We start from the raw sequence: 26,728 nt of genomic DNA on the forward strand, positions 1-26,728 counted from the left end.
AGAAATAGCCCAGGTTCTAGCCATGAAGTATGAGAAATATGCGAAAGTATGAGCCTGACGAGAGCAAATCCTAGACCTAACCCAGACCTAACATGCGTTATCCTCAAAAGTATTGATCGAAACCTGGTTTAATCGACTGTTTAAGTGTGGTACCACATTACTATGTGATCCAAACCAGAAAATAACCCAGGATCTGTTCAACGAGTATGTGAAGTGTGCGAAAGTATGAGTCTGATGAGGGCAAATCCCAGACCTATCCCAGACCTAACATGCGCTATCCTCCAAAATATTTATCAAGACCAGGTTTAATTGATTGTTTCAGTGTGGTCCCACATTACTACGTGATCCAATCCAGAAAAAGCCCAGGATCTAGCCATCAAGTATGAGTAATATGCGAAAGAATGAGCCTGATGGGAGTAAATCCCGGACCTGAACTAGACCTAACATGAATTATTCTCTAAAATATTGATCGAAACCAGGTTTAATTGACAGTTTCAGTGTGATCCCACATTACTACGTGATCCAAACCAGAAAAAACCCAGGATCCGTTCAACAAGTATGTGAAGAATGCGAAAGTATGAGTCTGATGAGGTCAAATCCCAGACCTATCCCAGACCTAACTTGCGTTATCCTCTAAAATATTGATCGAAACCTGGTTTAATCGACTGTTTCAGTGTGGTACCACATTACTATGTGATCCAAACCAGAAAATAACCCAGGATCTGTTCAACGAGTATGTGAAGTGTGCGAAAGTATGAGTCTGATGAGGTCAAATCCCAGACCTATCCCAGACCTAACTTGCATTATCCTCTAAAATATTGATCGAAACCAGGTTTAATTGACTGTTTCAGCGTGGTACCACATTACTACGTGATACAATCCAGAAACAGCCCAGGATCTAGCCATGAAGTATGAGAAATATGCGCAAGTATGAGCCTGATGAGTGCAAATCCTAGACCTAACCCAAACCTAACATGCGTTATGCTCTAAAATATTTATCAAGACCAGTTTTAATTGAATGTTTCAGTGTGGTACCACATTACTACGTGATCCAAGCCAGAAAAAACCCAGGATCTGTTCAACAAGTATGTGAAGAATGCGAAAGTATGAGTCTGATGAGTGAAAATCCCAGACCTATCCCAGACCTAACTTGCGTTATCCTCTAAAATATTGATCGAAACCAGGTTTAATTGACTGTTTCAGCGTGGTACCACATTACTACGTGATACAATCCAGAAACAGCCCAGGATCTAGCCATCAAGTATGAGTAATATGCGAAAGTATGAGCCTGACGAGAGCAAATCCTAGACCTAACCCAGACCTAACATGCGTTATCCTCAAAAGTATTGATCGAAACCTGGTTTAATCGACTGTTTAAGTGTGGTACCACATTACTATGTGATCCAAACCAGAAAATAACCCATGATCTGTTCAACGTGTATGTGAAGTGTGCGAAAGTATGAGTCTGATGAGGGCAAAACCCAGACCTATCCCAGACCTAACATGCGCTATCCTCCAAAATATTTATCAAGACCAGGTTTAATTGATTGTTTCAGTGTGGTACCACTTTACTACGTGATCCAAAGCAAAGAAAACCCTCGATCAGGTCAACATGCATGTTAAAACTGCGAGAGTATGACCCTGATGAGGGCAAATCACAGACGTAACCCAGACCTAACATGCGTTATCCTCTAAAATAATTATCAAGACCAGTTTTAATTGAATGTTTCAGTGTGGTACCACATTACTACGTGATCCAAGCCAGAAAAAACCCAGGATCTGTTCAGCAAGTATGTGAAGAATGCGAAAGTATGAGTCTGATGAGTGAAAATCCCAGACCTATCCCAGACCTAACTTGCGTTATCCTCTAAAATATTGATCGAAACCAGGTTTAATTGACCGTTTCAGTGTGGTACCACATTACTACGTGATCCAAACCAGAAAAAACTCAGGATCAGTTCAACAAGTATGTGAAGAATGCGAAAGTATGAGCCTGATGAGGGCAAATCCCAGACCTATCCCAGGCCTAACTTGCGTTATCCTCTAAAATATTGATCGAAACCGGGTTTAATTGACCGTTTCGGTGTGGTACCTCATTACTACGTGATCCAAACCAGAAAAAACCCAGGATCCGTTCAACAAGTATGTGAAGAATGCGAAAGAATGAGTCTGATGAGTGAAAATCCCAGGCCTAACCTAGACCTAACATGCGTTATCCTCTAAAATATTGATCGCAACCAGGTTTAATTGATTGTTTCAGTGTGGTCCCACATTACTACGTGATCCAATCCAGAAAAAGCCCTGGATCTAGCCATCAAGTATGTGTAATATGCGAAAGAATGAGCCTGATGAGTGAAAATCCCAGGCCTAACCTAGACCTAACATGCGTTATCCTCAAAAATATTGATCGAAACCTGGTTTAATCGACAGTTTCAGTGTGGTACCACATTACTATGTGATCCAAACAAGAAAATAACCCAGTATCTGTTCAACGAGTATGTGAAGGGTGCGAAAGTATGTGTCTGATGAGGTCAAATCCCAGACCTATCCCAGACCTAACTTGCGTTATCCTCTAAAATATTGATCGAAACCAGGTCTAATCGACTGTTTCAGTGAGGTACCACATTACTACGTGATCGAAACCAGAAAAAACCCAGGATCAGTTCAACAAGTACGTGAAAAATGCGAAAGTATGAGCCTGATGAGGGCGAATCCCAGACCTATCCCAGACCTAGCTTGCGTTATCCTCTAAAATATTTATCGAAACCAGGATTAATTGACTGTTTCAGCGTGGTACCACATTACTACGTGATACAATCCAGAAACAGCCCAGGATCTAGCCATGAAGTATGAGAAATATGCGAAAGTATGAGCCTGATGAGGGCAAATCCTAGACCTAACCCAAACCTAACATGCGTTATCCTCTAAAATATTTATCAAGACCAGGTTTAATTGAATGTTTCAGTGTGGTACCACATTACTACGTGATCCAATCCAGAAATAGCCCAGGTTCTAGCCATGAAGTATGAGAAATATGCGAAAGTATGAGCCTGACGAGAGCAAATCCTAGACCTAACCCATACCTAACATGCGTTATCCTCAAAAGTATTGATCGAAACCTGGTTTAATCGACTGTTTAAGTGTGGTACCACATTACTATGTGATCCAAACCAGAAAATAACCCAGGATCTGTTCAACGAGTATGTGAAGTGTGCGAAAGTATGAGTCTGATGAGGGCAAATCCCAGACCTATACCAGACCTAACATGCGCTATCCTCCAAAATATTTATCAAGACCAGGTTTAATTGATTGTTTCAGTGTGGTCCCACATTCCTACGTGATCCAATCCAGAAAAAGCCCAGGATCTAGCCATCAAGTATGAGTAATATGCGAAAGAATGAGCCTGATGGGAGTAAATCCCGGACCTAAACTAGACCTAACATGAATTATTCTCTAAAATATTGATCGAAACCAGGTTTAATTGACTGTTTCAGTGTGATCCCACATTACTACGTGATCCAAACCAGAAAAAACCCAGGATCCGTTCAACAAGTATGTGAAGAATGCGAAAGTATGAGTCTGATGAGGTCAAATCCCAGACCTAACCCAGACCTAACTTGCGTTATCCTCTAAAATATTGATCGAAACCTGGTTTAATCGACTGTTTCAGTGTGGTACCACATTACTATGTGATCCAAACCAGAAAATAACCCAGGATCTGTTCAACGAGTATGTGAAGTGTGCGAAAGTATGAGTCTGATGAGGTCAAATCCCAGACCTATCCCAGACCTAACTTGCGTTATCCTCTAAAATATTGATCGAAACCAGGTTTAATTGACTGTTTCAGCGTGGTACCACATTACTACGTGATACAATCCAGAAACAGCCCAGGATCTAGCCATGAAGTATGAGAAATATGCGCAAGTATGAGCCTGATGAGGGCAAATCCTAGACCTAACCCAAACCTAACATGCGTTATCCTCTAAAATATTTATCAAGACCAGGTTTAATTGATTGTTTCAGTGTGGTACCACTTTACTACGTGATCCAAAGCAAAGAAAACCCTCGATCAGGTCAACATGCATGTTAAAACTGCGAAAGTATGACCCTGATGAGGGCAAATCACAGACGTAACCCAGACCTAACATGCGTTATCCTCTAAAATATTTATCAAGACCAGTTTTAATTGAATGTTTCAGTGTGGTACCACATTACTACGTGATCCAAGCCAGAAAAAACCCAGGATCTGTTCAACAAGTATGTGAAGAATGCGAAAGTATGAGTCTGATGAGTGAAAATCCCAGACCTAACCTAGACCTAACATGCGTTATCCTCTAAAATATTGATCCAAACCAGGTTTAAAGGACTGTTTCAGTGTGGTACCACACAACTACGTGATCCAAACCAGAAAAAACCCAGGATCCGTTCAACAAGTATGTGAAAAACGCGAAAGTATGAGCCTGATGAGGGAAAATCCCAGACATATCCCAGACCTAACTTGTGTTGTCCTCTAAGATATTGATGGAAACCAGGTTTAGTTGACTGTTTCAGTGCTGTACTTCATTACTACGTGATGCAATCCAGAAAAAGCCCAGGATCTAGCCATCAAGTATGAGAAATATGCGAAAGAATGAGCCTGATGAGAGCTAATCCCAGACCTAACCTTGACCTAACATGAATTATTCTCTAAAATATTGATCGAAACCAGGTTTAATTGACTGTTTCAGTGTGGTCCCACATTACTTCGTGATCCAAACCAGAAAAAACCCAGGATCCGTTCAACAAGTATGTGAAGAATGCGAAAGTATGAGACTGATGAGTGAAAATCCCAGGCCTAACCTAGACCTAACATGCGCTATCCTCAAAAATATTGTTCGAAACTAGGTTTAATCGACTGTTTCAGTGTGGTACCACATTACTATGTGATCCAAACCAGAAAATAACCCAGGATCTGTTCAACGAGTATGTGAAGTGTGCGAAAGTATGAGTCAGATGAGGTCAAATCCCAGACCAATCCCAGACTTAACTTGCGTTATCCTCTAAAATATTGATCGAAACCAGGTTTAATTGACCGTTTCGGTGTGGTACCTCATTACTACGTGATCCAAACCAGAAAAAACCCAGGATCCGTTCAACAAGTATGTGAAGAATGCGAAAGAATGAGTCTGATGAGTGAAAATCCCAGGCCTAACCTAGACCTAACATGCGTTATCCTCTAAAATATTGATCGCAACCAGGTTTAATTGATTGTTTCAGTGTGGTCCCACATTACTACGTGATCCAATCCAGAAAAAGCCCAGGATCTAGCCATCAAGTATGTGTAATATGCGAAAGAATGAGCCTGATGAGTGAAAATCCCAGGCCTAACCTAGACCTAACATGCGTTATCCTCAAAAATATTGATCGAAACCTGGTTTAATCGACAGTTTCAGTGTGGTACTACATTACTATGTGATCCAAACAAGAAAATAACCCAGTATCTGTTCAACGAGTATGTGAAGGGTGCGAAAGTATGTGTTTGATGAGGTCAAATCCCAGACCTATCCCAGACCTAACTTGCGTTATCTTCTAAAATATTGATCGAAACCAGGTCTAATCGACTGTTTCAGTGAGGTACCACATTACTACGTGATCGAAACCAGAAAAAACCCAGGATCAGTTCAACAAGTACGTGAAAAACGCGAAAGTATGAGCCTGATGAGGGCGAATCCCAGACCTATCCCAGACCTAGCTTGCGTTATCCTCTAAAATATTTATCGAAACCAGGATTAATTGACTGTTTCAGCGTGGTACCACATTACTACGTGATACAATCCAGAAACAGCCCAGGATCTAGCCATGAAGTATGAGAAATATGCGAAAGTATGAGCCTGATGAGGGCAAATCCTAGACCTAACCCAAACCTAACATGCGTTATCCTCTAAAATATTTATCAAGACCAGGTTTAATTGAATGTTTCAGTGTGGTACCACATTACTACGTGATCCAATCCAGAAATAGCCCAGGTTCTAGCCATGAAGTATGAGAAATATGCGAAAGTATGAGCCTGACGAGAGCAAATCCTAGACCTAACCCAGACCTAACATGCGTTATCCTCAAAAGTATTGATCGAAACCTGGTTTAATCGACTGTTTAAGTGTGGTACCACATTACTATGTGATCCAAACCAGAAAATAACCCAGGATCTGTTCAACGAGTATGTGAAGTGTGCGAAAGTATGAGTCTGATGAGGGCAAATCCCAGACCTATCCCAGACCTAACATGCGCTATCCTCCAAAATATTTATCAAGACCAGGTTTAATTGATTGTTTCAGTGTGGTCCCACATTACTACGTGATCCAATCCAGAAAAAGCCCAGGATCTAGCCATCAAGTATGAGTAATATGCGAAAGAATGAGCCTGATGGGAGTAAATCCCGGACCTAAACTAGACCTAACATGAATTATTCTCTAAAATATTGATCGAAACCAGGTTTAATTGACTGTTTCAGTGTGATCCCACATTACTACGTGATCCAAACCAGAAAAAACCCAGGATCCGTTCAACAAGTATGTGAAGAATGCGAAAGTATGAGTCCTGATGAGGTCAAATCCCAGACCTATCCCAGACCTAACTTGCGTTATCCTCTAAAATATTGATCGAAACCAGGTTTAATTGACTGTTTCAGCGTGGTACCACATTACTACGTGATACAATCCAGAAACAGCCCAGGATCTAGCCATGAAGTATGAGAAATATGCGCAAGTATGAGCCTGATGAGGGCAAATCCCAGACCTATCCCAGACCTAACATGCGCTATCCTCCAAAATATTTATCAAGACCAGGTTTAATTGATTGTTTCAGTGTGGTCCCACATTACTACGTGATCCAATCCAGAAAAAGCCCAGGATCTAGCCATCAAGTATGTGTAATATGCGAAAGAATGAGCCTGATGAGTGAAAATCCCAGGCCTAACCTAGACCTAACATGCGTTATCCTCAAAAATATTGATCGAAACCTGGTTTAATCGACAGTTTCAGTGTGGTACCACATTACTATGTGATCCAAACAAGAAAATAACCCAGTATCTGTTCAACGAGTATGTGAAGGGTGCGAAAGTATGTGTCTGATGAGGTCAAATCCCAGACCTATCCCAGACCTAACTTGCGTTATCCTCTAAAATATTGATCGAAACCAGGTCTAATCGACTGTTTCAGTGAGGTACCACATTACTACGTGATCGAAACCAGAAAAAACCCAGGATCAGTTCAAGAAGTACGTGAAAAATGCGAAAGTATGAGCCTGATGAGGGCGAATCCCAGACCTATCCCAGACCTAGCTTGCGTTATCCTCTAAAATATTTATCGAAACCAGGATTAATTGACTGTTTCAGCGTGGTACCACATTACTACGTGATACAATCCAGAAACAGCCCAGGATCTAGCCATGAAGTATGAGAAATATGCGAAAGTATGAGCCTGATGAGGGCAAATCCTAGACCTAACCCAAACCTAACATGCGTTATCCTCTAAAATATTTATCAAGACCAGGTTTAATTGATTGTTTCAGTGTGGTCCCACATTACTACGTGATCCAATCCAGAAAAAGCCCAGGATCTAGCCATCAAGTATGAGTAATATGCGAAAGAATGAGCCTGATGGGAGTAAATCCCGGACCTAAACTAGACCTAACATGAATTATTCTCTAAAATATTGATCGAAACCAGGTTTAATTGACTGTTTCAGTGTGATCCCACATTACTACGTGATCCAAACCAGAAAAAACCCAGGATCCGTTCAACAAGTATGTGAAGAATGCGAAAGTATGAGTCCTGATGAGGTCAAATCCCAGACCTATCCCAGACCTAACTTGCGTTATCCTCTAAAATATTGATCGAAACCTGGTTTAATCGACTGTTTCAGTGTGGTACCACATTACTATGTGATCCAAACCAGAAAATAACCCAGGATCTGTTCAACGAGTATGTGAAGTGTGCGAAAGTATGAGTCTGATGAGGTCAAATCCCAGACCTATCCCAGACCTAACATGCGTTATCCTCTAAAATATTTATCAAGACCAGGTTTAATTGAATGTTTCAGTGTGGTACCACATTACTACGTGATCCAATCCAGAAATAGCCCAGGTTCTAGCCATGAAGTATGAGAAATATGCGAAAGTATGAGCCTGACGAGAGCAAATCCTAGACCTAACCCAGACCTAACATGCGTTATCCTCAAAAGTATTGATCGAAACCTGGTTTAATCGACTGTTTAAGTGTGGTACCACATTACTATGTGATCCAAACCAGAAAATAACCCAGGATCTGTTCAACGAGTATGTGAAGTGTGCGAAAGTATGAGTCTGATGAGGGCAAATCCCAGACCTATCCCAGACCTAACATGCGCTATCCTCCAAAATATTTATCAAGACCAGGTTTAATTGATTGTTTCAGTGTGGTCCCACATTACTACGTGATCCAATCCAGAAAAAGCCCAGGATCTATCCATCAAGTATGAGTAATATGCGAAAGAATGAGCCTGATGGGAGTAAATCCCGGACCTAAACTAGACCTAACATGAATTATTCTCTAAAATATTGATCGAAACCAGGTTTAATTGACTGTTTCAGTGTGATCCCACATTACTACGTGATCCAAACCAGAAAAAACCCAGGATCCGTTCAACAAGTATGTGAAGAATGCGAAAGTATGAGTCCTGATGAGGTCAAATCCCAGACTTATCCCAGACCTAACTTGCGTTATCCTCTAAAATATTGATCGAAACCTGGTTTAATCGACTGTTTCAGTGTGGTACCACATTACTATGTGATCCAAACCAGAAAATAACCCAGGATCTGTTCAACGAGTATGTGAAGTGTGCGAAAGTATGAGTCTGATGAGGTCAAATCCCAGACCTATCCCAGACCTAACTTGCGTTATCCTCTAAAATATTGATCGAAACCAGGTTTAATTGACTGTTTGTGTGTGGTACCACATTACTACGTGATACAATCCAGAAATAGCCCAGGATCTAGCCATGAAGTATGAGAAATATGCGAAAGTATGAGCCTGACGAGGGCAAATCCTAGACCTAACCCAGACCTAACATGCGTTATCCTCTAAAATATTTATCAAGACCAGGTTTAATTGATTGTTTCTGTGTGGTCCCACATTACTTCGTGATCCAAACCAGCAAAAACCCAGGATCCGTTCAACAAGTATGAGAAGAATGCGAAAGTATGAGTCTGATGAGTGAAAATCCCCGGCCTAACCTAGACCTAACATGCGTTATCCTCAAGAATATTGATCGAAACCAGGTTTAATCGACTGTTTCAGAGTGGTACCACACTACTACGTGACCCAATCCAGAAAAAACCCAGGATCTGTTCAACAAGTATGTGAAAAACGCGAAAGTATGAGCCTGATGAGGGAAAATCCCAGACCTATCCCAGACCTAACTTGCGTTATCCTCTAAAATATTGATCGAAACCAGGTTTAATTGACTGTTTCTGTGTGGTACCACATTACTACGTGATACAATCCAGAAATAGCCCAGGATCTAGCCATGAAGTATGAGAAATATGCGAAAGTATGAGCCTGACGAGGGCAAATCCTAGACCTAACCCAGACCTAACATGCGTTATCCTCTAAAATATTTATCAAGACCAGGTTTAATTGATTGTTTCTGTGTGGTCCCACATTACTTCGTGATCCAAACCAGCAAAAACCCAGGATCCGTTCAACAAGTATGAGAAGAATGCGAAAGTATGAGTCTGATGAGTGAAAATCCCCGGCCTAACCTAGACCTAACATGCGTTATCCTCAAGAATATTGATCGAAACCAGGTTTAATCGACTGTTTCAGAGTGGTACCACACTACTACGTGACCCAATCCAGAAAAAACCCAGGATCTGTTCAACAAGTATGTGAAAAACGCGAAAGTATGAGCCTGATGAGGGAAAATCCCAGACCTATCCCAGACCTAACTTGCGTTATCCTCTAAAATATTGATCGAAACCAGGTTTAATTGACTGTTTCTGTGTGGTACCACATTACTACGTGATACAATCCAGAAATAGCCCAGGATCTAGCCATGAAGTATGAGAAATATGCGAAAGTATGAGCCTGACGAGGGCAAATCCCAGACCTAACCTAGAGCTAACATGAATTATTCTCTAATATATTGATCGAAACCAGGTTTAATTGACTGTTTCAGTGTGGTCCCACATTACTACGTGATCCAAACCAGAAAAAACCCAGGTTCCGTTCAACAAGTATGTGAAGAATGCGAAAGTATGAGCCTGGTGAGAGCAAATCCCAGACCTAACCTAGACCTAACATGAATTATTCTCTAAAATATTGATCGAAACCAGGTTTAATTGACTGTTTCAGTGTGGTACCACATTACTACGTGATCCAAACCAGAAAAAGCCCAGGATCAGTTCAACAAGTATGTGAAAAACGCGAAAGTATGAGCCTGATGAGGGCGAATCCCAGACCTATGCCAGACCTAACTTGCGTTATCCTCTAAAATATTGATCGAAACCAGGTTTAATTGACTGTTTCAGCGTGGTACCACATTACTACGTGATACAATCCAGAAACAGCCCAGAAGCTAGCAATGAAGTATGAGAAATATGCGAAAGTATGAGCCTGATGATGGCAAATCCAAGACCTAACCCAAACCTAACATGAGTTATCCTCTAAAATATTTATCAAGACCAGGTTTAATTGTATGTTTCAGTGTGGTACCACATTACTACGTGAACCAAACCAGAAAAAACCCTGTATCTGTTCAACAAGTATGTGAAGTGTGCGAAAGTATGAGTCTGATGAGGGCAAATCCCAGACCTATCCCAGACCTAACATGCGTTATCCTCTAAAATATTTATCAAGACCAGGTTTAATTGATTGTTTCAGTGTGGTACCACATTACTATGCGATCCAAACCAGAAAATAACACAGGATCTGTCAAACGAGTATGTGAAGTGTGCGAAAGTATGAGCCTGATGAGAGCAAATCCCAGACCTAACCTAGACCTAACATGAATTATTCTCTAATATATTGATCGAAACCAGGTTTAGTTGACCGTTTCAGTGTGGCCCCACATTACTGCGTGATCCAAACCAGAAAAAACCCAGGATCCGTTCAACAAGTGTGTGAAGAATGCGAAAGTATGAGTCTGATGAGTGAAAATCCCCGGCCTAACCTAGACCTAACATGCGTTATCCTCAAAAATATTGATCGAAACCAGGTTTAATCGACTGTTTCAGTGTGGTACCACACTACTACGTGACCCAATCCAGAAAAAACCCAGGATCTGTTCAACAAGTATGTGAAAAACGCGAAAGTATGAGCCTGATGAGGGAAAATCCCAGACCTATCCCAGACCTAACTTGCGTTATCCTCAAAAATATTGATCGAAACCAGGTTTAATCGACTGTTTCAGTGTGGTACCGCACTACTACGTGACCCAATCCAGAAAAAACCCAGGATCCGTTCAACAAGTATGAGAAGAATGCGAAAGTATGAGTCTGATGAGTGAAAATCCCAGGCCTAACCTAGACCTAACATGCGTTATCCTCAAAAATATTGATCGAAACCTGGCTTAATCGACTGTTTCAGTGTGGTACCACATTACTATGCGATCCAAACCAGAAAATAACACAGGATCTGCCAAACGAGTATCTGAAGTGTGCGAAAGTATGAGCCTGATGAGAGCAAATCCCAGACCTAACCTAGACCTAACATGAATTATTCTCTAAAATATTGATGGAAACCAGGTTTAATTGACTGTTTCAGTGTTGTACTTCATTACTACGTGATGCAATCCAGAAAAAGCCCAGGATCTAGCCATCAAGTATGAGAAATATGCGAAAGAATGAGCCTGATGAGAGCAAATCCCAGACCTAACCTAGACCTAACATGAATTATTCTCTAATATATTGATCGAAACCAGGTTTAGCTAACCGTTTCAGTGTGGCCCCACATTACTGCGTGATCCAAACCAGAAAAAACCCAGGATCCGTTCAACAAGTGTGTGAAGAATGCGAAAGTATGAGTCTGATGAGTGAAAATCCCCGGCCTAACCTAGTCCTAACATGCGTTATCCTCAAAAATATTGATCGAAACCAGGTTTAATCGACTGTTTCAGTGTGGTACCACACTACTACGTGACCCAATCCAGAAAAAACCCAGGATCTGTTCAACAAGTATGTGAAAAACGCGAAAGTATGAGCCTGATGAGGGAAAATCCCAGACCTATCCCAGACCTAACTTGCGTTATCCTCAAAAATATTGATCGAAACCAGGTTTAATCGACTGTTTCAGTGTGGTACCGCACTACTACGTGACCCAATCCAGAAAAAACCCAGGATCCGTTCAACAAGTATGAGAAGAATGCGAAAGTATGAGTCTGATGAGTGAAAATCCCAGGCCTAACCTAGACCTAACATGCGTTATCCTCTAAAATGTTGATCCAAACCAGGTTTAATGGACTGTTTCAGTGTGGTACCACACTAGTACGTGATCCAAACCAGAAAAAACCCAGGATCTGTTCAACAAGTATGTGAAAAACGCGAAAGTATGAGTCTGATGAGGTCAAATCCCAGACCTATCCCAGACTTATGTTGCGTTATCCTCTAAAATACTGATCGAAACCAGGTTTAATCGACTGTTTCAGTGTTGCACTTCATTACTACGAGATGCAATCCAGAAAAAGCCCAGGATCTAGCCATCAAGTATGAGAAATATGCGAAAGAATGAGCCTGACGAGGGCAAATCCTAGACCTAACCCAGACCTAACATGCGTTATCCTCAAAAATATTGATCGAAACCTGGTTTAATCGACTGTTTCAGTGTGGTACTACATTATTACGTGATGCAATCCAGAAAAAACCCTGTATCTGTTCAACAAGTATGTGAAGTGTGCGAAAGTATGAGTCTGATGAGGGCAAATCTCAGACCTATCCCAGACCTAACATGCGTTATCCTCTAAAATATTTATCAAGACCAGGTTTAATTGATTGTTTCAGTGTGGTCCCACATTATTACGTGATCCAAACCAGAAAAAACCCAGGATCCGTTCAACAAGTATGTGAAGAATGCGAAAGTATGAGTCTGATGAGTGAAAATCCCTGACCTAACCTAGACCTAACATGCGTTATCCTCTAAAATGTTGATCCAAACCAGGTTTAATGGACTGTTTCAGTGTGGTACCACACTACTACGTGATCCAAACCAGAAAAAACCCAGGATCTGTTCAACAAGTATGTGAAAAACGCGAAGGTATGAGCCTGATGTGGGCAAATCCCAGACCTATCCCAGACCTAACTTGCGTTGTCCTCTAAGATATTGATGGAAACCAGGTTTAATTGACTGTTTCAGTGTTGTACTTCATTACTACGTGATGCAATCCAGAAAAAGCCCAGGATCTAGCCATCAAGTATGAGAAATATGCGAAAGAATGAGCCTGATGAGAGCAAATCCCAGACCTAACCTAGACCTAACATGCGTTATCCTCTAAAATGTTGATCCAAACCAGGTTTAATGGAGTGTTTCAGTGTGGTACCACACTACTACGTGATCCAAACCAGAAAAAACCCAGGATCCGTTCAACAAGTGTGTGAAGAATGCGAAAGTATGAGTCTGATGAGTGAAAATCCCCGGCCTAACCTGGACCTAACATGCGTTATCCTCAAAAATATTGTTCGAAACCAGGTTTAATCGACTGTTTCAGTGTGGTACCACACTACTACGTGACCCAATCCAGAAAAAACCCAGGATCTGTTCAACAAGTATGTGAAAAACGCGAAAGTATGAGCCTGATGAGGGAAAATCCCAGACCTAACTTGCGTTATCCTCAAAAATATTGATCGAAACCAGGTTTAATCGACTGTTTCAGTGTGGTACCACACTACTACGTGATCCAAACCAGAAAAAGCCCAGGATCAGTTCAACAAGTATGTGAAAAACGCGAAAGTATGAGCCTGATGAGGGCGAATCCCAGACCTATGCCAGACCTAACTTGCGTTATCCTCTAAAATATTGATCGAAACCAGGTTTAATCGACTGTTTCAGAGTGGTACCACACTACTACGTGACCCAATCCAGAAAAAACCCAGGATCTGTTCAACAAGTATGTGAAAAACGCGAAAGTATGAGCCTGATGAGGGAAAATCCCAGACCTAACTTGCGTTATCCTCAAAAATATTGATCGAAACCAGGTTTAATCGACTGTTTCAGTGTGGTACCACACTACTACGTGATCCAAACCAGAAAAAGCCCAGGATCAGTTCAACAAGTATGTGAAAAACGCGAAAGTATGAGCCTGATGAGGGCGAATCCCAGACCTATGCCAGACCTAACTTGCGTTATCCTCTAAAATATTGATCGAAACCAGGTTTAATTGACTGTTTCTGTGTGGTACCACATTACTACGTGATACAATCCAGAAATAGCCCAGGATCTAGCCATGAAGTATGAGAAATATGCGAAAGTATGAGCCTGACGGGGGCAAATCCTAGACCTAACACAGACCTAACATGCGTTATCCTCTAAAATATTTATCAAGACCAGGTTTAATTGATTGTTTCTGTGTGGTCCCACATTACTTCGTGATCCAAACCAGCAAAAACCCAGGATCCGTTCAACAAGTATGAGAAGAATGCGAAAGTATGAGTCTGATGAGTGAAAATCCCCGGCCTAACCTAGACCTAACATGCGTTATCCTCAAGAATATTGATCGAAACCAGGTTTAATCGACTGTTTCAGAGTGGTACCACACTACTACGTGACCCAATCCAGAAAAAACCCAGGATCTGTTCAACAAGTATGTGAAAAACGCGAAAGTATGAGCCTGATGAGGGAAAATCCCAGACCTATCCCAGACCTAACTTGCGTTATCCTCTAAAATATTGATCGAAACCAGGTTTAATTGACTGTTTGTGTGTGGTACCACATTACTACGTGATACAATCCAGAAATAGCCCAGGATCTAGCCATGAAGTATGAGAAATATGCGAAAGTATGAGCCTGACGAGGGCAAATCCTAGACCTAACCCAGACCTAACATGCGTTATCCTCTAAAATATTTATCAAGACCAGGTTTAATTGATTGTTTCTGTGTGGTCCCACATTACTTCGTGATCCAAACCAGCAAAAACCCAGGATCCGTTCAACAAGTATGAGAAGAATGCGAAAGTATGAGTCTGATGAGTGAAAATCCCCGGCCTAACCTAGACCTAACATGCGTTATCCTCAAGAATATTGATCGAAACCAGGTTTAATCGACTGTTTCAGAGTGGTACCACACTACTACGTGACCCAATCCAGAAAAAACCCAGGATCTGTTCAACAAGTATGTGAAAAACGCGAAAGTATGAGCCTGATGAGGGAAAATCCCAGACCTATCCCAGACCTAACTTGCGTTATCCTCTAAAATATTGATCGAAACCAGGTTTAATTGACTGTTTCTGTGTGGTACCACATTACTACGTGATACAATCAAGAAATAGCCCAGGATCTAGCCATGAAGTATGAGAAATATGCGAAAGTATGAGCCTGACGAGGGCAAATCCTAGACCTAACCCAGACCTAACATGCGTTATCCTCTAAAATATTTATCAAGACCAGGTTTAATTGATTGTTTCTGTGTGGTCCCACATTACTTCGTGATCCAAACCAGCAAAAACCCAGGATCCGTTCAACAAGTATGAGAAGAATGCGAAAGTATGAGTCTGATGAGTGAAAATCCCCGGCCTAACCTAGACCTAACATGCGTTATCCTCAAGAATATTGATCGAAACCAGGTTTAATCGACTGTTTCAGAGTGGTACCACACTACTACGTGACCCAATCCAGAAAAAACCCAGGATCTGTTCAACAAGTATGTGAAAAACGCGAAAGTATGAGCCTGATGAGGGAAAATCCCAGACCTATCCCAGACCTAACTTGCGTTATCCTCTAAAATATTGATCGAAACCAGGTTTAATTGACTGTTTCTGTGTGGTACCACATTACTACGTGATACAATCCAGAAATAGCCCAGGATCTAGCCATGAAGTATGAGAAATATGCGAAAGTATGAGCCTGACGAGGGCAAATCCCAGACCTAACCTAGAGCTAACATGAATTATTCTCTAATATATTGATCGAAACCAGGTTTAATTGACTGTTTCAGTGTGGTCCCACATTACTACGTGATCCAAACCAGAAAAAACCCAGGTTCCGTTCAACAAGTATGTGAAGAATGCGAAAGTATGAGCCTGGTGAGAGCAAATCCCAGACCTAACCTAGACCTAACATGAATTATTCTCTAAAATATTGATCGAAACCAGGTTTAATTGACTGTTTCAGTGTGGTACCACATTACTACGTGATCCAAACCAGAAAAAGCCCAGGATCAGTTCAACAAGTATGTGAAAAACGCGAAAGTATGAGCCTGATGAGGGCGAATCCCAGACCTATGCCAGACCTAACTTGCGTTATCCTCTAAAATATTGATCGAAACCAGGTTTAATTGACTGTTTCAGCGTGGTACCACATTACTACGTGATACAATCCAGAAACAGCCCAGAAGCTAGCAATGAAGTATGAGAAATATGCGAAAGTATGAGCCTGATGATGGCAAATCCAAGACCTAACCCAAACCTAACATGAGTTATCCTCTAAAATATTTATCAAGACCAGGTTTAATTGAATGTTTCAGTGTGGTACCACATTACTACGTGAACCAAACCAGAAAAAACCCTGTATCTGTTCAACAAGTATGTGAAGTGTGCGAAAGTATGAGTCTGATGAGGGCAAATCCCAGACCTATCCCAGACCTAACATGCGTTATCCTCTAAAATATTTATCAAGACCAGGTTTAATTGATTGTTTCAGTGTGGTACCACATTACTATGCGATCCAAACCAGAAAATAACACAGGATCTGTCAAACGAGTATGTGAAGTGTGCGAAAGTATGAGCCTGATGAGAGCAAATCCCAGACCTAACCTAGACCTAACATGAATTATTCTCTAATATATTGATCGAAACCAGGTTTAGTTGACCGTTTCAGTGTGGCCCCACATTACTGCGTGATCCAAACCAGAAAAAACCCAGGATCCGTTCAACAAGTGTGTGAAGAATGCGAAAGTATGAGTCTGATGAGTGAAAATCCCCGGCCTAACCTAGACCTAACATGCGTTATCCTCAAAAATATTGATCGAAACCAGGTTTAATCGACTGTTTCAGTGTGGTACCCCACTACTACGTGACCCAATCCAGAAAAAACCCAGGATCTGTTCAACAAGTATGTGAAAAACGCGAAAGTATGAGCCTGATGAGGGAAAATCCCAGACCTATCCCAGACCTAACTTGCGTTATCCTCAAAAATATTGATCGAAACCAGGTTTAATCGACTGTTTCAGTGTGGTACCGCACTACTACGTGACCCAATCCAGAAAAAACCCAGGATCCGTTCAACAAGTATGAGAAGAATGCGAAAGTATGAGTCTGATGAGTGAAAATCCCAGGCCTAACCTAGACCTAACATGCGTTATCCTCAAAAATATTGATCGAAACCTGGCTTAATCGACTGTTTCAGTGTGGTACCACATTACTATGCGATCCAAACCAGAAAATAACACAGGATCTGCCAAACGAGTATCTGAAGTGTGCGAAAGTATGAGCCTGATGAGAGCAAATCCCAGACCTAACCTAGACCTAACATGAATTATTCTCTAAAATATTGATCGAAACCAGGTTTAATTGACTGTTTCAGTGTGGTACCACATTACTACGTGATCCAAACCAGAAAAAGCCCAGGATCAGTTCAACAAGTATGTGAAAAACGCGAAAGTATGAGCCTGATGAGGGCGAATCCCAGACCTATGCCAGACCTAACTTGCGTTATCCTCTAAAATATTGATCGAAACCAGGTTTAATTGACTGTTTCAGCGTGGTACCCCATTACTACGTGATACAATCCAGAAACAGTCCAGAAGCTAGCCATGAAGTATGAGAAATATGCGAAAGTATGAGCCTGATGATGGCAAATCCAAGACCTAACCCAAACCTAACATGAGTTATCCTCTAAAATATTTATCAAGACCAGGTTTAATTGATTGTTTCAGTGTGGTCCCACATTATTACGTGATCCAAACCAGAAAAAACCCAGGATCCGTTCAACAAGTATGTGAAGAATGCGAAAGTATGAGTCTGATGAGTGAAAATCCCTGACCTAACCTAGACCTAACATGCGTTATCCTCTAAAATGTTGATCCAAACCAGGTTTAATGGACTGTTTCAGTGTGATACCACACTACTACGTGATCCAAACCAGAAAAAACCCAGGATCTGTTCAACAAGTATGTGAAAAACGCGAAGGTATGAGCCTGATGTGGGCAAATCCCCGACCTATCCCAGACCTAACTTGCGTTGTCCTCTAAGATATTGATGGAAACCAGGTTTAATTGACTGTTTCAGTGTTGTACTTCATTACTACGTGATGCAATCCAGAAAAAGCCCAGGATCTAGCCATCAAGTATGAGAAATATGCGAAAGAATGAGCCTGATGAGAGCAAATCCCAGACCTAACCTAGACCTAACATGAATTATTCTCTAATATATTGATCGAAACCAGGTTTAGCTAACCGTTTCAGTGTGGCCCCACATTACTGCGTGATCCAAACCAGAAAAAACCCAGGATCCGTTCAACAAGTGTGTGAAGAATGCGAAAGTATGAGTCTGATGAGTGAAAATCCCCGGCCTAACCTAGTCCTAACATGCGTTATCCTCAAAAATATTGATCGAAACCAGGTTTAATCGACTGTTTCAGTGTGGTACCACACTACTACGTGACCCAATCCAGAAAAAACCCAGGATCTGTTCAACAAGTATGTGAAAAACGCGAAAGTATGAGCCTGATGAGGGAAAATCCCAGACCTATCCCAGACCTAACTTGCGTTATCCTCAAAAATATTGATCGAAACCAGGTTTAATCGACTGTTTCAGTGTGGTACCGCACTACTACGTGACCCAATCCAGAAAAAACCCAGGATCCGTTCAACAAGTATGAGAAGAATGCGAAAGTATGAGTCTGATGAGTGAAAATCCCAGGCCTAACCTAGACCTAACATGCGTTATCCTCTAAAATGTTGATCCAAACCAGGTTTAATGGACTGTTTCAGTGTGGTACCACACTAGTACGTGATCCAAACCAGAAAAAACCCAGGATCTGTTCAACAAGTATGTGAAAAACGCGAAAGTATGAGCCTGATGTGGGCAAATCCCAGACCTATCCCAGACCTAACTTGCGTTGTCCTCTAAGATATTGATGGAATCCAGGTTTAATTGACTGTTTCAGTGTTGTACTTCATTACTACGTGATGCAATCCAGAAAAAGGCCAGGATCTAGCCATCAAGTATGAGAAATATGCGAAAGTATGAGCCTGATGATGGCAAATCCAAGACCTAACCCAAACCTAACATGAGTTATCCTCTAAAATATTTATCAAGACCAGGTTTAATTGAATGTTTCAGTGTGGTACCACATTACTACGTGAACCAAACCAGAAAAAACCCTGTATCTGTTCAACAAGTATGTGAAGTGTGCGAAAGTATGAGTCTGATGAGGGCAAATCCCAGACCTATCCCAGACCTAACATGCGTTATCCTCTAAAATATTTATCAAGACCAGGTTTAATTGATTGTTTCAGTGTGGACCCACATTATTACGTGATCCAAACCAGAAAAAACCCAGGATCCGTTCAACAAGTATGTGAAGAATGCGAAAGTATGAGTCTGATGAGTGAAAATCCCTGACCTAACCTAGACCTAACATGCGTTATCCTCTAAAATGTTGATCCAAACCAGGTTTAATGGACTGTTTCAGTGTGGTACCACACTACTACGTGATCCAAACCAGAAAAAACCCAGGATCTGTTCAACAAGTATGTGAAAAACGCGAAGGTATGAGCCTGATGTGGGCAAATCCCAGACCTATCCCAGACCTAACTTGCGTTGTCCTCTAAGATATTGATGGAAACCAGGTTTAATTGACTGTTTCAGTGTTGGACTTCATTACTACGTGATGCAATCCAGAAAAAGCCCAGGATCTAGCCATCAAGTATGAGAAATATGCGAAAGAATGAGCCTGATGAGAGCAAATCCCAGACCTAACCTAGACCTAACATGCGTTATCCTCTAAAATGTTGATCCAAACCAGGTTTAATGGAGTGTTTCAGTGTGGTACCACACTACTACGTGATCCAAACCAGAAAAAACCCAGGATCCGTTCAACAAGTGTGTGAAGAATGCGAAAGTATGAGTCTGATGAGTGAAAATCCCCGGCCTAACCTAGACCTAACATGCGTTATCCTCAAAAATATTGTTCGAAACCAGGTTTAATCGACTGTTTCAGTGTGGTACCACACTACTACGTGACCCAATCCAGAAAAAACCCAGGATCTGTTCAACAAGTATGTGAAAAACGCGAAAGTATGAGCCTGATGAGGGAAAATCACAGACCTATCCCAGACCTAACTTGCGTTATCCTCAAAAATATTGATCGAAACCAGGTTTAATCGACTGTTTCAGTGTGGTACCACACTACTACGTGATCCAAACCAGAAAAAGCCCAGGATCAGTTCAACAAGTATGTGAAAAACGCGAAAGTATGAGCCTGATGAGGGCGAATCCCAGACCTATGCCAGACCTAACTTGCGTTATCCTCTAAAATATTGATCGAAACCAGGTTTAATCGACTGTTTCAGAGTGGTACCACACTACTACGTGTACCCAATCCAGAAAAAACCCAGGGTCTGTTCAACAAGTATGTGAAAAACGCGAAAGTATGAGCCTGATGAGGGAAAATCCCAGACCTATCCCAGACCTAACTTGCGTTATCCTCTAAAATATTGATCGAAACCAGGTTTAATTGACTGTTTCTGTGTGGTACCACATTACTACGTGATACAATCCAGAAATAGCCCAGGATCTAGCCATGAAGTATGAGAAATATGCGAAAGTATGAGCCTGACGAGGGCAAATCCTAGACCTAACCCAGACCTAACATGCGTTATCCTCTAAAATATTTATCAAGACCAGGTTTAATTGATTGTTTCTGTGTGGTCCCACATTACTTCGAGATCCAAACCAGCAAAAACCCAGGATCCGTTCAACAAGTATGAGAAGAATGCGAAAGTATGAGTCTGATGAGTGAAAATCCCCGGCCTAACCTAGACCTAACATGCGTTATCCTCAAGAATATTGATCGAAACCAGGTTTAATCGACTGTTTCAGAGTGGTACCACACTACTACGTGACCCAATCCAGAAAAAACCCAGGATCTGTTCAACAAGTATGTGAAAAACGCGAAAGTATGAGCCTGATGAGGGAAAATCCCAGACCTATCCCAGACCTAACTTGCGTTGTCCTCTAAAATATTCATCGAAACCAGGTTTAATTGACTGTTTCTGTGTGGTACCACATTACTACGTGATACAATCCAGAAATAGCCCAGTATCTAGCCATGAAGTATGAGAAATATGCGAAAGTATGAGCCTGACGAGGGCAAATCCCAGACCTAACCTAGAGCTAACATGAATTATTCTCTAATATATTGATCGAAACCAGGTTTAATTGACTGTTTCAGTGTGGTCCCACATTACTACGTGATCCAAACCAGAAAAAACCCAGGATCCGTTCAACAAGTATGTGAAGAATGCGAAAGTATGAGCCTGATGAGAGCAAATCCCAGACCTAACCTAGACCTAACATGAATTATTCTCTAAAATATTGATCGAAACCAGGTTTAATTGACTGTTTCAGTGTGGTACCACATTACTACGTGATCCAAACCAGAAAAAGCCCAGGATCAGTTCAACAAGTATGTGAAAAACGCGAAAGTATGAGCCTGATGAGGGCGAATCCCAGACCTATGCCAGACCTAACTTGCGTTATCCTCTAAAATATTGATCGAAACCAGGTTTAATTGACTGTTTCAGCGTGGTACCACATTACTACGTGATACAATCCAGAAACAGCCCAGAAGCTAGCAATGAAGTATGAGAAATATGCGAAAGTATGAGCCTGATGATGGCAAATCCAAGACCTAACCCAAACCTAACATGAGTTATCCTCTAAAATATTTATCAAGACCAGGTTTAATTGAATGTTTCAGTGTGGTACCACATTACTACGTGAACCAAACCAGAAAAAACCCTGTATCTGTTCAACAAGTATGTGAAGTGTGCGAAAGTATGAGTCTGATGAGGGCAAATCCCAGACCTATCCCAGACCTAACATGCGTTATCCTCTAAAATATTTATCAAGACCAGGTTTAATTGATTGTTTCAGAGTGGTCCCACATTATTACGTGATCCAAACCAGAAAAAACCCAGGATCCGTTCAACAAGTATGTGAAGAATGCGAAAGTATGAGTCTGATGAGTGAAAATCCCTGACCTAACCTAGACCTAACATACGTTATCCTCTAAAATGTTGATCCAAACCAGGTTTAATGGACTGTTTCAGCATGGTACCACACTACTACGTGATCCAAACCAGAAAAAACCCAGGATCTGTTCAACAAGTATGTGAAAAACGCGAAGGTATGAGCCTGATGTGGGCAAATCCCAGACCTATCCCAGACCTAACTTGCGTTGTCCTCTAAGATATTGATGGAAACCAGGTTTAATTGACTGTTTCAGTGTTGTACTTCATTACTACGTGATGCAATCCAGAAAAAGCCCAGGATCTAGCCATCAAGTATGAGAAATATGCGAAAGAATGAGCCTGATGAGAGCAAATCCCAGACCTAACCTAGACCTAACATGAATTATTCTCTAATATATTGATCGAAACCAGGTTTAGCTAACCGTTTCAGTGTGGCCCCACATTACTGCGTGATCCAAACCAGAAAAAACCCAGGATCCGTTCAACAAGTGTGTGAAGAATGCGAAAGTATGAGTCTGATGAGTGAAAATCCCCGGCCTAACCTAGTCCTAACATGCGTTATCCTCAAAAATATTGATCGAAACCAGGTTTAATCGACTGTTTCAGTGTGGTACCACACTACTACGTGACCCAATCCAGAAAAAACCCAGGATCTGTTCAACAAGTATGTGAAAAACGCGAAAGTATGAGCCTGATGAGGGAAAATCCCAGACCTATCCCAGACCTAACTTGCGTTATCCTCAAAAATATTGATCGAAACCAGGTTTAATCGACTGTTTCAGTGTGGTACCGCACTACTACGTGACCCAATCCAGAAAAAACACAGGATCCGTTCAACAAGTATGAGAAGAATGCGAAAGTATGAGTCTGATGAGTGAAAATCCCAGGCCTAACCTAGACCTAACATGCGTTATCCTCTAAAATGTTGATCCAAACCAGGTTTAATGGACTGTTTCAGTGTGGTACCACACTAGTACGTGATCCAAACCAGAAAAAACCCAGGATCTGTTCAACAAGTATGTGAAAAACGCGAAAGTATGAGCCTGATGTGGGCAAATCCCAGACCTATCCCAGACCTAACTTGCGTTGTCCTCTAAGATATTGATGGAATCCAGGTTTAATTGACTGTTTCAGTGTTGTACTTCATTACTACGTGATGCAATCCAGAAAAAGGCCAGGATCTAGCCATCAAGTATGAGAAATATGCGAAAGTATGAGCCTGATGATGGCAAATCCAAGACCTAACCCAAACCTAACATGAGTTATCCTCTAAAATATTTATCAAGACCAGGTTTAATTGAATGTTTCAGTGTGGTACCACATTACTACGTGAACCAAACCAGAAAAAACCCTGTATCTGTTCAACAAGTATGTGAAGTGTGCGAAAGTATGAGTCTGATGAGGGCAAATCCCAGACCTATCCCAGACCTAACATGCGTTATCCTCTAAAATATTTATCAAGACCAGGTTTAATTGATTGTTTCAGTGTGGTCCCACATTATTACGTGATCCAAACCAGAAAAAACCCAGGATCCGTTCAACAAGTATGTGAAGAATGCGAAAGTATGAGTCTGATGAGTGAAAATCCCTGACCTAACCTAGACCTAACATGCGTTATCCTCAAAAATGTTGATCCAAACCAGGTTTAATGGACTGTTTCAGTGTGGTACCACACTACTACGTGATCCAAACCAGAAAAAACCCAGGATCTGTTCAACAAGTATGTGAAAAACGCGAAGGTATGAGCCTGATGTGGGCAAATCCCAGACCTATCCCAGACCTAACTTGCGTTGTCCTCTAAGATATTGATGGAAACCAGGTTTAATTGACTGTTTCAGTGTTGTACTTCATTACTACGTGATGCAATCCAGAAAAAGCCCAGGATCTAGCCATCAAGTATGAGAAATATGCGAAAGAATGAGCCTGATGAGAGCAAATCCCAGACCTAACCTAGACCTAACATGCGTTATCCTCTAAAATGTTGATCCAAACCAGGTTTAATGGAGTGTTTCAGTGTGGTACCACACTACTATGTGATCCAAACCAGAAAAAACCCAGGATCCGTTCAACAAGTGTGTGAAGAAAACGAAAGTATGAGTCTGATGAGTGAAAATCCCCGGCCTAACCTGGACCTAACATGCGTTATCCTCAAAAATATTGTTCGAAACCAGGTTTAATCGACTGTTTCAGTGTGGTACCACACTACTACGTGACCCAATCCAGAAAAAACCCAGGATCTGTTCAACAAGTATGTGAAAAACGCGAAAGTATGAGCCTGATGAGGGAAAATCCCAGACCTATCCCAGACCTAACTTGCGTTATCCTCAAAAATATTGATCGAAACCAGGTTTAATCGACTGTTTCAGTGTGGTACCACACTACTACGTGATCCAAACCAGAAAAAGCCCAGGATCAGTTCAACAAGTATGTGAAAAACGCGAAAGTATGAGCCTGATGAGGGCGAATCCCAGACCTATGCCAGACCTAACTTGCGTTATCCTCTAAAATATTGATCGAAACCAGGTTTAATCGACTGTTTCAGAGTGGTACCACACTACTACGTGACCCAATCCAGAAAAAACCCAGGATCTGTTCAACAAGTATGTGAAAAACGCGAAAGTATGAGCCTGATGAGGGACAATCCCAGACCTATCCCAGACCTAACATGCGTTATCCTCTAAAATATTGATCGAAACCAGGTTTAATTGACTGTTTCTGTGTGGTACCACATTACTACGTGATACAATCCAGAAATAGCCCAGGATCTAGCCATGAAGTATGAGAAATATGCGAAAGTATGAGCCTGACGAGGGCAAATCCTAGACCTAACACAGACCTAACATGCGTTATCCTCTAAAATATTTATCAAGACCAGGTTTAATTGATTGTTTCTGTGTGGTCCCACATTACTTCGTGATCCAAACCAGCAAAAACCCAGGATCCGTTCAACAAGTATGAGAAGAATGCGAAAGTATGAGTCTGATGAGTGAAAATCCCCGGCCTAACCTAGACCTAACATGCGTTATCCTCAAGAATATTGATCGAAACCAGGTTTAATCGACTGTTTCAGAGTGGTACCACACTACTACGTGACCCAATCCAGAAAAAACCCAGGATCTGTTCAACAAGTATGTGAAAAACGCGAAAGTATGAGCCTGATGAGGGAAAATCCCAGACCTATCCCAGACCTAACTTGCGTTATCCTCTAAAATATTGATCGAAACCAGGTTTAAATGACTGTTTGTGTGTGGTACCACATTACTACGTGATACAATCCAGAAATAGCCCAGGATCTAGCCATGAAGTATGAGAAATATGCGAAAGTATGAGCCTGACGAGGGCAAATCCTTGACCTAACCCAGACCTAACATGCGTTATCCTCTAAAATATTTATCAAGACCAGGTTTAATTGATTGTTTCTGTGTGGTCCCACATTACTTCGTGATCCAAACCAGCAAAAACCCAGGATCCGTTCAACAAGTATGAGAAGAATGCGAAAGTATGAGTCTGATGAGTGAAAATCCCCGGCCTAACCTAGACCTAACATGCGTTATCCTCAAGAATATTGATCGAAACCAGGTTTAATCGACTGTTTCAGAGTGGTACCACACTACTACGTGACCCAATCCAGAAAAAACCCAGGATCTGTTCAACAAGTATGTGAAAAACGCGAAAGTATGAGCCTGATGAGGGAAAATCCCAGACCTATCCCAGACCTAACTTGCGTTATCCTCTAAAATATTGATCGAAACCAGGTTTAATTGACTGTTTCTGTGTGGTACCACATTACTACGTGATACAATCCAGAAATAGCCCAGGATCTAGCCATGAAGTATGAGAAATATGCGAAAGTATGAGCCTGACGAGGGCAAATCCTAGACCTAACCCAGACCTAACATGCGTTATCCTCTAAAATATTTATCAAGACCAGGTTTAATTGATTGTTTCTGTGTGGTCCCACATTACTTCGTGATCCAAACCAGCAAAAACCCAGGATCCGTTCAACAAGTATGAGAAGAATGCGAAAGTATGAGTCTGATGAGTGAAAATCCCCGGCCTAACCTAGACCTAACATGCGTTATCCTCAAGAATATTGATCGAAACCAGGTTTAATCGACTGTTTCAGAGTGGTACCACACTACTACGTGACCCAATCCAGAAAAAACCCAGGATCTGTTCAACAAGTATGTGAAAAACGCGAAAGTATGAGCCTGATGAGGGAAAATCCCAGACCTATCCCAGACCTAACTTGCGTTATCCTCTAAAATATTGATCGAAACCAGGTTTAATTGACTGTTTCTGTGTGGTAC

The sequence above is a fragment of the Colletes latitarsis genome, unplaced genomic scaffold (genome assembly GCF_051014445.1).
Source record: "Colletes latitarsis isolate SP2378_abdomen unplaced genomic scaffold, iyColLati1 scaffold0006, whole genome shotgun sequence".
In the NCBI taxonomy this organism is placed as follows: Eukaryota; Metazoa; Arthropoda; class Insecta; order Hymenoptera; family Colletidae; genus Colletes; species Colletes latitarsis.